This window comes from Mesoplodon bidens (assembly GCF_964165515.1).
Source record: "Mesoplodon bidens genome assembly, chromosome: 9".
Lineage (NCBI taxonomy): Eukaryota > Metazoa > Chordata > Mammalia > Artiodactyla > Ziphiidae > Mesoplodon > Mesoplodon bidens.
The window spans coordinates 36,831,858-36,848,410 of NC_138166.1; the positions used below are offsets into that span (position 1 = coordinate 36,831,858).

At 37.2% G+C, this 16,553-nt stretch overlaps 1 long non-coding RNA gene across 1 annotated transcript in view; it reads right to left on the reverse strand.

Moving 5' to 3' along the window:
• Window positions 1-605: 605 nt before the first annotated feature.
• The window catches only part of LOC308622926, a 431,583-nt gene continuing 415,635 nt past the window's right edge, over window positions 606-16,553 (reverse strand). The window contains exon 4 of the long non-coding RNA XR_014016706.1: window positions 606-841. This is a non-coding gene — a long non-coding RNA (uncharacterized lncRNA). The remainder of the gene's footprint in view (window positions 842-16,553) is intronic.

Sequence of the window (16,553 nt, forward strand, 5' to 3'; positions counted from 1 at the left end):
ACATTTACTTTACCAATTCTTTTTAAATGTACAAGGATTAGTGAGTTCTAAGTCTGGAAATAACCAGACCCACATAATAGCCAAAGTAAAAATGAGTGTCCAGTTCAAATAAAATATGAAGGTTTCCGGACTTTCAGAAACTTTTGAACTCTGTGCAGCTTGCCAAACTTAGTTAAATTTTAATTGTAGTGTAAATATTATTTATCTTAGAATGAAAAGGAGAATTAATCCAAATCTTTTAAAGTAGGCAGAAAGTATTTTACATAACGTTTTGTTAGTTATGTATCAATAGGGAATAAATACCGTTCTGCCTGATAACTTCATATATCCCATGCATTTTACTTCCTAATGCTTATTAGGCACTGGTCTAACAGGTAGTTCTTAAAACTTGGTGGTGAAAAGGTCATGGTGCTAACGAGATTAGATTCATAGCCAATCATCTTCAAAAATGTGTATGAAAAGTAGGGGAAACAGAAAGTCTGTGCACTGCGAATATCAAGTTTCCGGCTCTCTAAAACCCTGTGAGCTGAAAGGTGAAAATAAAACATCAAAAAATAAAATGTCTGCAAAATTGGGTTTTGTGTGAAACACTTACCTTAGTCAGTTCCATTAGCAGAATCTTGCATTCAGGTAGTGGAAGGGAGGATATGAGTGTGCACAAATGTTTTTGTTAGAAGCAGCATAACCCACCAGAGACAGGAATCCCGTGATTGCATTTCATACTGTCCAACCGATTCTTCCTTTCCAGGCACTAAGAAATATTTCCTATCAGCCCAATAGACTTCTTTAGCAATTTAGGGCTTCGTATCCGACCAGGGCAATTGGGAGAAAACCATGGATCCTAAAAAACAAACAAACAAAAAAACCCCAAAATTAATGAAGTGAATGGTACTGGATTTTTTCTTCTAGTTTTATTTTTTTGAATTTTTATTTCTCCTTTTATTTATTTATAACAACTTTACTGGAGTATAATTGCTTTATATTGCTGTGTTAGTTTCTGCTGTATGACAAAGTGAATCAGCTATACGTATACATATATCCCCATATCTCCTTCCTCTTGCGGCTCCCTCCCACCCTCCTTATCCCACCCCTCTAGGTGGTCACAAAGCACCGAGCTGGTCTCCCTGTGCTATGCGGCTGCTTCCCACTAGCTATCTATTTTACATTTGGTAGTGTGTATATGTCCATGCCACTCTCTCACTTTGTCCCAGCTTACCCTTCCCCCTCCCCATGTCCTCAAGTCCATTGTCTATGTCTTCATCTATATTCCTGTCCTGCCCCTAGGTTCTTCAGAACCTTTTTTTTTTTACACTCCATATATATGTGTTAGCATAAGGTATCTGTTTTTCTCTTTCTGACTTACTTCACTCTGTATGACAGACTCTAGGTCTATCCACCTCACTACAAATAACTCAGTTTCATTTCTTTTTATGGCTGAGTAATATTCCATTGTGTATATGTGTCACACCTTCTTTATCCATTCATCTGTCCATGGACACTTAAGTTGCTTCCATGTCCTGACTATTGTAAATAGAGCTGCAATGAACATTGTGGTACACGTGTCTTTTTGAATTATGGTTTTCTCAGGGTATATGCCCAGTAGTGGGATTGCTGGGTTGTATGGTAATTCTATTTTTAGTTTTTTAAGGAACCTCCATACTGTTCTCCATAGTGGCTGTATCAAGTTACATTGCCACCAACAGTGCAAGCAGGTTCCCTTTTCTCCACACCCTCTCCAGCATTTACTGTTTGTAGTTTTTTTGTTGATGGCCATACTGGTGTGAGGTGATACCTCACTGTAGTTTTGACTTGCATTTCTCTAATGATTAGTGATGTTGAGCATTCTTTCCTATGTTTGTTGGCCATCAGTATATCTTCTTTGGAGAAATGTCTATTTAGGTCTTCTACCCATTTTTGGATTGGGTTGTTTGTTTTTTTGATATTGAGCTGCATAGTGGGGATAGTTCCCTGTGCTGCACAGTATATCCTTGTTGCTTATCTATTTTATACATAGTAATTTGTATCTGTTAATACCATACCCCTAATTTGCCGCTCTCCTGTTTGATAAACACAAGTTTGTCTTTTATATCTGTGAGTCTGTTTCTGTTTTGCATATATGTTCATTTGTATTGTTTTTTTTTGTTTCTACATATAAATGATATTATACAGTATTTGTCTTTCTCTGCCTGACATATTTCACTTATTTTAATGTTCTCTCGGTAAAAAAACAAAGAAACAAAAAAACCTAAGGACTACCATATGACCCTGGGTACTGGATTTTGAGCATAATTAGAAACAGCCTTTTTCTTAAGCCTAGAAATAAAATAAATAGTGTGATCCTGCTTAGTGTCACCCCTTTGAACTTAATTCCAGTTTCAAGTGACTCTTGTTCTTCCTTTTCCCAAAGAAGAGTTAAATCTTTTTGAAACAATAGAGTTCATTAAAATGTATAACATTTGCTCCAGGTAACATGTTATGGATCCATGTTCATAGGAATGAAATATTATGCACTACTCAATCTCTATTCATGCTGTGTGCTCTAGTATGCAAGGCTTTTTATTTTCAGGGAATAAATATTGTATCTCTCCTGAGTATCCAAGGAACGAAAAAGGTAGCTAATCTATAGTACACTGAAATAACTGAAGAAAATGAAATTTATAATATTAGCAAAGACTGAAGAAAGTATGTCTAGAACTGATTCAAAATAAGAGTATTACATATTAAACCTGTGATTTGTGGCCAAAGCTGTACTCAGAGAAAAATTTGTCATTTTAAATGTATTTATTAGAAAATTAGAAAGATTTAAGATAAAAGAACTAAGCAATCAATCCAACAAACTAAAATAATTACAAAAATAAATTTAAGAAAGGAATTAAGATAAATATAAAAATTAATGAACAAAACAAATAGAAATAATTGACATGATTCAAAAACAAAAACTAATTCATTGAAAAGTTATATGAAAGGTCAATTTTTTAAAAGTTATGATTAAGAAAAAACAAAGCACAGCTTAAAAAGTAAGATTATGTAAGACTATATCTACAGAAGGTTAAAAAATTACTAAAATTGACAAAAGAAGACCTGGAAAATCTAAAAAAGACAAAAAACAGTAATGAACACTGAAATGGTAATGGAATAATATCTTGCCCCTACCAGCCCTCACCAAGGGCCAGATTATTTTATGAGCAAGCACTAACAAATCTTCTTGAAACAAGACATTTTTGAGTGGCTGACTATGGATACAAAATAATAAAATAGTAACAAATCGAATCCAGCAATTTGCTGTAAAAAATAATACAGAATGACCAAATAGGGACTTACCTTGGGAAAGCAAAAGTGGCTCAACATTAGAAATCTTTCAGTGGAATGCACTATGTTAAAGCATAAAAACTATTTGATAATCTCACTTGATTTTGAAAAAGAATCCTAAAGGAATTCAACATCTTTATAACAATTTTTAAAAAGCTTTCTGTAAAATAAAAAAATACATAATTTCCCTGACTTTATAAAAGGATCTACCAAAGTCTTGCATCAAGCCCTCCCCATAATCATGAGATATTGGAAGCAGACCCATATTGACAAGAATTAGGCAACTGATCAATCTTCAACTCAAGGTCCCAGACAATGTAATAAAATAAGGAAAACAACTCAAGTATTGGAAAGGAAGTTACAAAACTGTCACAATTTGCAGATAATTGGTCCTGAGGACACCAATGGGACAAATTTTAAAACCAGTAAGTAAATTTCATTAGGATGGCCAAATACAAACTCAACATATAAAAACCTGTAGCTTTAAGCTACAGCAGTAAGCCCATTAGAAAATAAAATAGAATAAGAGGTCTGTTTATAATAGAAACAATCACATCAAATATTTAGGAATAATCCTAACAAGACTTCACTGGAGGGCGTAAAAGAAAACCTAAATAAATAGGGAAAAATTCTTTGTTCATGAATGAGAAGTTTCAGGTTTTTTTGTTTTGTTTTGTTTTGTTTTGCGGTACGCGGGCCTCTCACTGTTGTGGCCTCTCCCGTTACGGAGCACAGGCTCCGGACGCGCAGGCTCAGCGGCCATGGCTCACGGGCCCAGCCACTCTGTGGCATGTGGGATCCTCCTGGACCGGGGCACGAACCCGTGTCCCCTGCATCGGCAGGCAGACTCTCAACCACTGCGCCACCAGCGAAGCCCGAGAAGGTTCAGTATTTTAAAGATGTCTATTCTCTCTAAAATAATCTATGAATTCAGTACAACACTAAAAAAAATAAAACAAAAGGGTTGGGAGGGGTAATTGGGCAAAGGTGGCCAAAAGGTACAAATTTCCAGTTATAAGATAAATAAGTACTAGGGATGCATGTACAATATGGGAAATACAATTGCTGTGTGTTATTATAAAAGTTGTTAAGGAGGAAATCCTAGGAGTTCTCATCACAAGGAAAAATGTTTTTTTTCTTTTTCTTTTATTTTGTATCTGTATGAGGTGATGGATGGTCACTAAACTTATTGCAGTAAACATTTCACAATGTATTTAAGTCAAATCATTATGCTATACACCGTAAATTTATACAGTGCTGTATATCAATTATATATCAATAAAACTGGAAAAAAAATAATTTAAAAAAAACATATAAAACAATGTTTTGTGGAAATGTGAAACCTGTTCTAAAACCCATAAAGAAGTGTGAATATGTAAAAATAACCAAGATAAATCTATAAAAGAAAACCAAGATGGAATGGGCTTTCCTACTATGTATCAAACATATTATAGGATTATAGTAATAAAAATAGTATAGTAGTGGGACAGAAATTATCTAGATGCATAGGAGTCTAAAAATAAATGCAAGTATATATGCTTATTTAAGATACAATAAGAATGGCATTTTAAATAAACGGATAAAGGGTAGATTTTAAAATAAATGTTCTGGGAGAATAATTTACTTATTTAGAAAGATATAGTTAGTTCATATCTCATATTCATAAAAACAAATTTTAGATCATTATAATCTAAGCATAAGTATAATACTATAAATGTATTAAATATAGTACTATAAAAGTCTTCCACTAAATTGTAGTATAATTTCTCTTTGATATTGGGATCAAGAAGGTGTTCTTAAATAAAAAATTTCTACACCAAGAAACTTGAAGTGAACTCAATATCTGTATACAGAGGGACTCATAATCTGTGGTAGAGAATATAAGGCCAGAGTTTACAGGAAAGAGGCACTGAAAAAGATCAGGTTTTTGGTATAGTAGGTATATTATGACACAGCTTCTATAAAAGAGAAATACCAAAACAACACTATACATTTTCTCTGTGATTATTGATGTGTACACATGCATAGAATACAGTCAAAAAAGTATCCACATTAACCTGATGGCAATGGTTGGTTGTGTAGAGGGGGACTAGAGTTTAGTACTATTCTAGTCAAAACTACATTGGCCTTGTATATAAGAAGAAAGCATTTAAGTGTCCATCTATATATAAATGGATAAAGATGTTACACACACACACACACACACACACACACACACACACACAATGGAATATTACTCAGCCATGAAAAAGAATGAAATATTGCCATTTGTAGTAACATGGATGGACCTAGAGATTATCACATTGAGTGAAGTAAGAGAAAGACAAATATAATATGATATCACTTAAATGTGGAATCTAAAAAATAACACACATGAACTTATTTACAGAACAAAAACAGACTCACATTGAAAACAAACTTATGGTTACCAAAGGGAAAAAAGCGTTGGGGGGAGGGATAAATTAGGAGTATGGGAGTAACAGATACACACCACTATACATAAAATAGATAAACAACAAATGTATAGCACAGGGAACTATATTCAACTTCTAGTGAGAACGGATAATGGAAAAGAATCAGAAAAAAAATGTGTGTAACTGAATCACTTTGCTGTATATCTGAAACTAACATAATATTATAAATCAATTATACTTAATTTTAAAAAAAGAAGAATATATAAAAATAGGTAAAATTATAAGTAGATAGTGAAGTAAATTAGCATTATGGGGAAAAGTTGATCTATCTATTTCACAATTCCACAAAGGAAATGACAAATATGAAAAGGATAAAACGTTACTAGAAAGAAAACAGCTGTCTGATTTGACAACTATGAGAAGAATGAATTTGTTTTACCCATTCAGCTGAAATCCCACATAATCGAGCAGTTAAGTATATTAGTGTATAAGTAAGATCTAGAAATTTCTGTGCTCAAAAATAGCCAATGTTGACCATACGGGATTCAAAAGCAGTATTAACCCAAGGTCACTGAAATGGCCCTAAGAATATAATCTTTCCAAAAGTAAACTCATTGACCAATCTTGTGCACATTTTTAAAACTACATGCTTGTTTTTTGAAACTGTGGCTTATTATTTTGTGCATGTTTTAGCTCTACCATGAATCCTATTTTGATATCCCCACCCTCCAAAAAAAATAGAAGTAAGAAAAAATAGAAAGGAAAATAACAAGTGACTCTGACTCAGACCTTAAACTTTATTAAAATTCATGCCAGTAAAGATTTTTGTGAAAGACAGTTAATACTGCTGGGTTTAGTGAGAAGGTCTTCTTTAAACATTGCTATTGGGAAAGCAACTTAACAGTACAGGTCTACGACTTGAGAAACACTCAAATGATTGATTATAGTAGATTTATGTCTAGGGATTTATCCTTAAAAAAATAGCAACTGGAAAAAGATTAATATCCTATGATGTTCATTATAGCATCATCTATAACATTTGTGGCAAACTAAAAGTCCAGCAATAGGGTACTTTTGGTTAAATTAACTATGATACAGCTGTATGATAATAGATTATTCATTTAATAAGATGTTTTTGAAGATGAATTTATGACATGGGAAGATGTTTAGTGAGAAAGACAAGGGACAGAATTATATTTACAATAATGATGCACACACATACATACATATGTATAAATATCTGTATCTCTCTACCTACCTACCTATACCTGAAAGGGAAAAAATAATTGCCAAATGACTCCTGAGACATAACAACATATTTTACTTTTCCCTAGCTTATCTTACATCAATGCTTCAACCTAGTTTGGTTCTTTGACATCGGCACTGCAAAAAACAAGTCTCTTTATTATGTAAAGTGAAAGATAATAGAGCAATTAGCAATATCCCAATCAACTCTCCCTCTAATTTCCCATCTCTGGTTCCCAGTGGAAGATTTTTAAAATCAGCATATTTTTCTTTCAGTGTTTATGGATGGGCTCCTCTTGTTCAGACTTGGCTGCTGCTGGGCCTTTATTTTCCATTACTTTGCTTATTCTCAGGGTTGAAGCAAAGAAGGTGTGTGTGCTCTGAGCCCCTTAAAGCATGAGCCTTACACTATCCAAAAGAAGATGGCACTAAGATCTGTGAATTCAGTATTGCCTCAAAAAGCAAGTTGGAACCTAAAGGCTCTTCAGTATGAGAACTGGAGAGCGAGAATGAGCAGGAGGAGAAGGAAAATATAATGTTGACAGTTAGGAAAAAATTAGATCTCAAATGATGTGAATGAGCAAGATATTTGCTGCTGTGGTCTTGTCATCAACTGGGGCTCAGCTGGGACCATGTAAGGGCCAGAAGCATCACCTATCCCAGCTTCTTTCCATCAGAACAAGGCTGATTTCTCTACAGTCCCTCTCCCTCAAGGCTATTACTTCCAAAGTGGGGCAACTGTTAGGGAGATAAGATTTGGCAACATTTGCTATCAAAACATTTCTCTGGCCATATTGTTCTGACCACTACAAGTTTTTCTGGTCAATTGTAACTTTTTAAATCCAAACATGCTTATTACCATGTAAACCCAATATCGGCATGACCTTTGCTTTGCCTCTCTTTTATCTAAGCCGAGTTGGCCACCTACTTCATTTAACCTCATTTCACAAAGGTTAGATAACCACAAACTGAACTTGAAAAAAATCTGCCTTAGGAACAGACCAACATGTTAGTAACGTTTGCATTTATGTTTTTGGATTGTGGGTAAATTTTATTTTATTTAAAAGTTTTAATTTCCAGAATTTTTTATAATGAGCATTACATTTATACTAAAAGGAAACAGAGAAAGAAACATGAATCTCAGATAATGTTTGATCTTAATCCAAGCTATTTAAACTGCATTTGAACCAAAGCAAATTTACTGATAGGGACAAAAAATATAGGTAAAATGAGAACAGAAAACAAAACAAAAACAAAATCCTGTTGGTATTTACCAGTCTCTATGGTTGATTTTTTTTTTTTTTTTACTCTGTTTTTCAGACTACATGACCAAATTCTGTGCCTTCTTCTGCTCTTTTAAGTTTCTGCTCAATCTTCCCAAATTACCTTATTTAAGTTCATCGTTCTACCTTTCCACTTATTTAGTGGGTCATATCACCCTGTACATTTCTTCCATAACTCCCACCATAACATTTTTAATTATTTTATTTGTTTACTTTATTTTATGTCTTCTTACACCTGCAGATAAATTCCATGTGGAGGACACTGTGTCCTTTTTCTAGAATAATTCCTGGAATACAAGAATACTCGATTGATATGTATAGACTACATTATTAAATAAATGATGTATCATTTTGTTAGTTTTTCTTACACAAGCAGACATCAGAATAGTTCCCAATATGTTGCCCTGTTTTGGGGGTGATTGATTCCTATCCAGTGATAGCAAAAACTATCAACTTTGTTTTTATTCCATATGTGAACAAACAACACGATTAACGAAAATGAAAAAAAGTTTGAATCATGTTGTTTTCACATACTTTTAAGTTTCTGCATGCAAAAACATTTCAGACTCCAGCTGGAATGTAACTGAAAGTACTAACATATTATGAGAAAAGCTATTCCTGTACAATGTCCAATCTGATTTTGTAAACTAAGTATGTTTAGAAAGGTTGTGGAGTATATGAAAGAAATTTTAGATGCTAATGCCATAAATATCTTAGAATGAGGTTCAAATATTGATCCCCAAAAGTCAGTGAATATTTCTGCCTTTCTTACTATACAAAATGTATTGCATATGCTCTATTTTAAAATAAATGATTAATAGAGTGACAGACGCAAACCATTATATATATGTGCCAGGCACTGTTTTAAATGCTTTATGTATATTTACTTGTCTAATCCTGTGCCCAACCCTAGGAGATAGGGAGTATTATCATCTTTAATTTACTGATGTGGAAACTGAGGCACAGAGTGAGCACATTTGATAGCAAGAAGCCTCCACAGCAGCCACCTGAGTTTCCTTCATGAAGTGCACTGCCTCAATTAATAAAGCATTTTTTTCTCTCTCTCCAGCATGATTGTTGGCTGGCCCAGGGTCACAAGGCTAGACAAAGCCAGAATTTGAACACAGTCTGGTATCAGAGGTTTTCTCCTAACTCCCTATGCTATAACGCTTCTCTAAAAGACCTGTAGGGGCTTCCCTGGTGGCACAGTGATTGAGAGTCCACCTGCCAATGCAGCAGACACGGGTTCGTGCCCCGGTCTGGGAAGATCCCACACGCCGTGGAGCAACTGGGCCCGTGAGCTATGGCTGCTGAGCCTGCGCGTCTGGAGCCTGTGCTCCGCAACGGGAGAGGCCACAGCAGTGAGAGGCCTGCGTACCACAAAATAAATAAATAAGTAAATAAATAAATAAAAATAATAAAAGACCTGTAACAGATGAGAAGCACTGTCATCCCTTGGTATCCATGGGGGATTAGTTCCAGGACTCCCTGTGGATACCAAATCTGCAGATTATCAAGTCCCTGACTGTATTAAATGAGCTAAGCCTGGTATCATTTACACACAGGCACCTGTGGTGTGGGTGGGAAGGACATTGGAGTTGGATTCAGAAGTCTTGGGATAAAAATCTGAGCTCTGTTCCTGAACCTGCTACTAATGTAGCCACAGTTTCCATAACTCTAAGATGGAGATCCAAATCCTCTACCATTGTGTTTTTGTGAGCAGTAACTGATTAAATGGGTGACATGTGCTGCATAATTCTTGAAACCTTAAGGAACTTTGTGAGTACTCACTCTCTGAATTGTGGCTGCCTATTTACAGACCTCTTTATTCCTTCTATAAATAATGGAGCTCATGAAATTATTTAAGCAAATAGTGGACATCAAATATTTGGTACTGCTGATCTCAAGTAGGAAACAGGCCCTTCCTGGGTCTTTTACACTCAAACATTCAATTCAAAAATTTTTCAGTTGTGCTCGGGAATCAAACCCTGAGCAGGCTCCATAGAAAACAGGAGGATGAAAAGGTATGGTCATTGTTCTCACCAGTCTTAAACAGCAAATGAAATAGGACACCAAAACCAAAGCAGATCATAATATGTGCTGTGAATTCAGAGGAAGATGGAACGCTTTGGAGTGGGGGAGATCAGGAAAGAAGACTTTCAATATACGGATATTAGCAGAAAAATGGAGCAACATATACAAAGAAATTAGATTCTATCTGACTCAATTTCAGACTTTCATTGAACATCTACCTTTTTCAAGGCACTGTGCTATCTAGGGAATCAAGGAGAGGAAGACAGTCCCTGAACTCAGAGCTTACAGCGTGGGGGAAACTGTCTAAGTTAGTTCTCGCCACATTAGCACAATGCCAGAAGAATACAGATAAACTAGTCACTATATTCCTTAGAGATGTAGTAAAAAAAAAAAAAAAAAAAAAGAAAGGAGGTATAATATCCTATATGAATATTGATGAGGAGCCATTTAATTCTGCCTATAGGAGACAGAGAGAGTCCAGGGAGTGCTACAAAGAGAAAGGGATGGTTGACCAGAGTCTTAAATGAAGCTTAAGTAGATAGTTTCTAAGTAGGTAAGAGGGGAAGGGAAAGATAGTTCAAGCAAAGGACACAACATGACCATGGATTTTGGTTGTTTCTCTTGTCGTATGTGTAGAGAATCACAAAACTGGGGATATGGGGGGGTGGAGGGGTAACTCTCAATTATCTTATTTTTCTTTCAGAATAGAGTTGGTCTCTCCTTTCACTTTCAAAAATTGTTTCTAATTACTTGATTGACATCAGGATATTCTACTTGGGCACTGATCTCATGAGCAGCTAACTAGGTCAGTTTCACATGTCAATCTCTGCTCCCCGCTTGAGAATGTCCCAGAGGTTGGGACAGAGGTTGGGGGGAAAAATGCATTTAAGCAAAGGAGGAGCAGGTTTGAAGTGATTGAAGGCACTAATAGAGAAAAATGATGAATAAAAATTCTAAGCAGTTTGTATTATGAAAAATTCCAAACATGTAGTGCATAGAATAGCATAACTCTTCCTTTGATCCTCTCCCATATTATCTTGAAATAAATTTGAAACATATCATTTCATCCATAAATATTTTAATACGTATTCCTAAGAACAAAAGGACTCACAACAAAAATACTACAATTAACATACCTACAAAATTTAACAATATGGACTAACTTCTGAACATTTTTGAGCCTGAAGAACTTATAAAACATTGAGTTTTCACAATCTGAGGAGACATCAGGGCTAGAGATGAGGGAGCTTAGTGTCATCAATATGTGGGAGATGCCAAGGATTAGGAGATAAGTGACATCACCCAGGAATCAAAAAGGAAGCAAACAATTGAAGATTGCATTAGGGACAAAATTTAAATAAAGGCCACAGACACGAGGAGTTAGAAGAATGTGAAGATCTGTGAGGACTGGAGGAATCAAGAAATCTCTCCATTTGTGACTAGAATGAAACTTAGGCTGGGCCTCGAAGGATAGAACTTAAGTAGGTGGTGGGAATGGTGGTGATAATTCATCTGACGAAAATGGTATGAGTGACTACATGGAGCCTGACTGGTACAAAGGCTCACTTCACAGGAAGGAGGGGACTGGTAGGAAATGAGGCCACCTAGATAGGGGAGATTACAATATGCATACAAGAGTCCAGAACTTGAATTCCATTCACTGTTTCAATAACTGTTGGTTGAGCGTGATACTATACCAGAGACCATGCTAGCAGCTAGGGATGCGAAAACTTATGAGATTAGATTTATGCTCACAAATAGATTTAGATCTATTATGGGAAGTGTATAATCAAAAATTCCATAATTATAATATCTATTGAACATATTCTGTGTGTCACACCATGATGCATGCTGTGAATACAATGATAATTAAGTCATGGTCCACAAGAAGTCATTGAACAATTCATGAGTTTTTATTGGGATGCTGACATGAGAAAAAGCATTTTTAGGGGAAGTTCTTTTTCTCTATGCACAAAGAAGAGAGTAAGGACACTGACTCAGGAAAACAAAGTGATAAACCTTGAAATAAGGGAGAAGCAACAAGAATGGAGGTAAAGGGATTATACAAGACATGTATTCGTGGAAAAAAAAATAGTGGGAAAAAACTGAGTAAATGATGTCCAGAAGTTTCAGATGGGGTGTGTGTGTGTCTGTGTGTGTGTGTGTGTGCGCATGTACACGTGTGCACACATGTTTCAGGTGCAACCATATCAGTTCTCTTTTTCGGTGTCTGAAAGTGTACTCTGTGATTAACAATGAGCTGTATAGAGATCACCTTTCCTTGACGCTCAAAAAAATTTAGTTTAAATGCAGCAATGTCCTGAAACATCTTCCTGGGGACATAGGTTTATTTGGTGAAGGGGAACTTCCCCATTGCTGATGCCTTGATGTGCAGATCTGTTCCCTTTAAACAGTGAGTGTTGTCTTAATAAAGAACAGTGGGTTTTTGGATATCAATATTAAAGTCCACTTGGAGCATTCAGAATGATTCTTAAATGACTGACCAGAGTCAGTCTCTGTGCCCTCTGTGCTCTTCCCTTGGAGTCAGCAAACATCACATAGATTAAAAAAAAAAACAATCAGTAAATTATTTCCAAGGAATGGAAACAGAAATCCTCAGATGATTCACCGATGATTCAGATTTCTGTGTATCGCTTCTACTCTACTTGTTGCCAAGGGAACTTGGGGCCTACTTCCTACCACATTTCGGCTATAAAAAGTACCAGCAAAAGCCACAGGAGAGAAACTTGTCTACTCTTTTATTAAAAATGGCTAATGGCCTACCTGTCAGTTACACAGAGAGACTTAAGTTTTATCTGTGAAAGTGATATCCATGAGACACTGAGATGCCACAATGGTATTCTATTTACCTATCAATTGCTTTCATTCCACGGCTTTCCTCATGCAGGGCATTTCCTATAAAGAACCTAAGATGGCAACAGAAATCATCCTTTTTTCCATAACATCCAGAAGGATGTGCTTTTGCATTAATAGCCACGGCTGGGCTTCCCTGGTGGTGCAGTGGTTGAGAGTCCGCCTGACAATGCAGGGGACACGGGCTTGTGCCCCAGTCCGGGAAGATCCCACATGCCGCGGAGCGGCTGGGCCCGTGAGCCATGGCCGCTGAGCCTGCGTGTCCGGAGCCTGTGCTCTGCAACAGGAGAGGCCACAACAGTGAGAGGTCCGCGTACCGCAAAAAAAAAAAAAAAAAAAAAAAATAGCCACGGCTTGTGAAATCTGTGTCAATGTTAGCCAGGGTTCAAACCCAGAGTCATGCTGCTGCCCTGCCTGCTTGTCTGCGTCATCACTGCAAGAGAAGGACATGAGACAGAGAGAGGAAGGCAGGTTGATGATCACAAATGACCCTGGGCACCTTCACTTTTACTGCCTGAGTGAAGGTGCACAGGATCTGTGTGCACCTGTTGAAGGTGTGATCTGTTGATCTTTCTCTGACAATCACCTTTCTTAAGCAATGTGAGAGTATCAGTAAAAATATTCATAAGAGAAAACCAGTCATGAATGGATAATTTCCATTGCGTATATAACCTAAATTTTTTTTTTTCTTTTTGCGGTACACGGGCCTCTCACTGTTGTGGCCACTCCCACTGCGGAGCACAGGCTCCGGACGTGCAGGCTCAGCGGCCATGGCTCACGGGCCCAGCCGCTCCGCAGCACGTGGGATCTTCCCGGACTGGGGCACAAACCCACGTCCTCTGCATCGGCAGGCAGACCCTCAACCACTGCACCACCAGGGAAGCCCTATAACCTAAATTTTTTTCCTTGATATGTTCCTTGACTTGAATTCTCATCTGGAAATAGGGAATGAAGGCTGCCTCTATGGATAGGTGTCTGGAAGACAGATATAGGGCAGAAGTCAACAGCACAGACAAGCACACTCTATGCGTACAAAGGGCAGGATCTCCCATCCACTAGGAAGGCCTGGGAGGACAAGACTGTTGAGAGCATTATGGGAATAATTTTTTTTTCCATTTGGCTTTGATGCTTACTAGAAAATTCGTAAAGAAAGGAAGTTTCCTCTTTAAAGACGGCACATTTTCTCTTTATGTTTCCATAAGGCCAGAAAGAAGCTACCAGCTATTCTTACATGAGTCCTACCTAAGAGGTATGCAATGCCTAAGATGTCTTTATGCTTACATTTATATAAGAGCCCTTCAGATCTTTGAAGGGGCAACATGATCGAACATGAGGTTATAAATTTAAATTTTTAAAACGGGTGTTAGTATTATTTGTAATCCACAGTGATTTTTTCTGAAATGCAAAGCTTCCCACTTTAAAATCTATCTTAAGTCTCCTATTTCTTAAAGAACCAAATCCCAGCTCCTTTTCATGGACTGCAAAACCCCTTACGGCCTCATCTCACATCCCTTTGGACTTGAGCAACGCAGAGCTGCTTATATCTCCCAGTGCGTATTATTGCTCCTCGCCTCTGTGACTTGGCACATGGGCCTCGTTAAGCCTGGAATGTCTTTGCTCTCTTCCCACATGATTGGTTCCTATTTATTCTAAACACTTAATTCAAAACTATTACCTGCTCTGCTGAGTCTTTCCTGACTCAACTGCCTGTCTAAAGCAATTCTGATATAGGACTTCTGGCTTTGTCAGTGTTTATAATACTGCACTTTTACTGTATGTTAACTATTGCTCATGTGTGCGTGTAATTTTTCTTCTGTTACACTGCATAACTCTTGGGAGCCAGATCCATGTTATTTTTTATTTTTGTATTTCGAGCACTTTGCACAGTGCCCAGTATACATTCAGTTGTTTGTAACTTTTTGTTGACATCTTTTCCATTTTGCAAACCTTATGATTATTGTTAGAGGGAAATTTGTTTAAAAGAAATGCACCACTAGATATGTTAGTGCTACACTAAATAAACTTTGCAAATCTGTGCCTTAGAATGCCTCATAGAAGAGTCCTGTGTCCAAAATTTCTTGTTGGATAAACAAGGGAAGGGTCAACATATCATAAATCAGATGGATGTAAATGAAAGGGGAATTTATTCAACAAAGAAGAAGAACAACAACGAGGTCTTCCTGATCTCTGACTATGGGACTAGCTGGTAGAAAAATCAAAGTGTGATTTTTCTGATTGTCCCAAGAACTCTCAATGAGACCAACATAAACATCTGCTTTAGTAACTGAATCAAGGCTATGGAAGATTTGCAACAGATCTGTCAACCAAGAAGTGTGAGAATAGCTCATTCCACCAAATCCACTGTATTTTGTGGCCAGTGTACTCACAGGCCATGATATCAAGTGTTTCAGAAGCCCCCTTCTCTAGGAATGAGGAATGAAGTTGAGTTGACAGGGTAGATGTAGGAGAGGCGTCTCATCTTGAAACCTGACTCAACATGCTGTCTCCTTCTTCTGTAAGATCCTATGTATCAGTACCGCATGGCTTGTTGTGATGGAAACTAGAACTATGCTGGGTACTGGGGCTTTTCACCAGCAACTTGGACCTTGCCTGGCAAAAGCTGTTACAGCACCATGCCAAGGTTACTGGAGCTAAAGCAGGAGTCACATCCACTAAAAGGAGAGATGCCCTGACATGCTGAGAGAGCTATGAGAGAAACAGCATAACTGAGCCAAATGCTAGAGTAGGGTTAGGAAGTGAAGAGAAACCAGGCTGAGATATAACTGAGGAGTAGAGGGCTCTTTGAGCAAGCACCTGGAACATCAATAGCCTTTTACTGGTGTGTGGACAGGTAATCTTGGTGTAAAGTGCTTTGTAAATAATGGGAAAATATTTTCCACTTCCCCTACAGGGGTCAAAATGTTCTTCACAAAGAAGAAAAAGCAGAGAACTTATCTGTGCCAGGGTTTCTATACCCTCAGTGGAGTTACTATTAGAAATTACTGCCCACTTCCCTAGTAGCAGGACTCCTGGACCAACTCCATGGAGCCTGGGTTTTCACAAAGCTGGAGTCTCACAGAGAGCCCAAGGTGAGTGTGAGAAAAAGGAAGGTAAATTTCAAGCAATGCAACAGGCAATTTCAGGACATGAAAATGTCCAATGACCTGTGCAGTGCTTCTCATCTTCCAAACATTGATAAATGGACTTTTGTTTTCCACCAGGGTATATTTCTCAATTGGATGTTGTCATCTAGATATTCCTCTACCTGGATATTTTCTGGACAACATCTTTGTGCATTTGCAGTCAAGACTCTCAAGAACTCTTCGGAGGATGGTTAAGGACTTGGGCTGGCTTCCAATTCTGGAACAAGAATGTATACACTCACTTTTCCCTG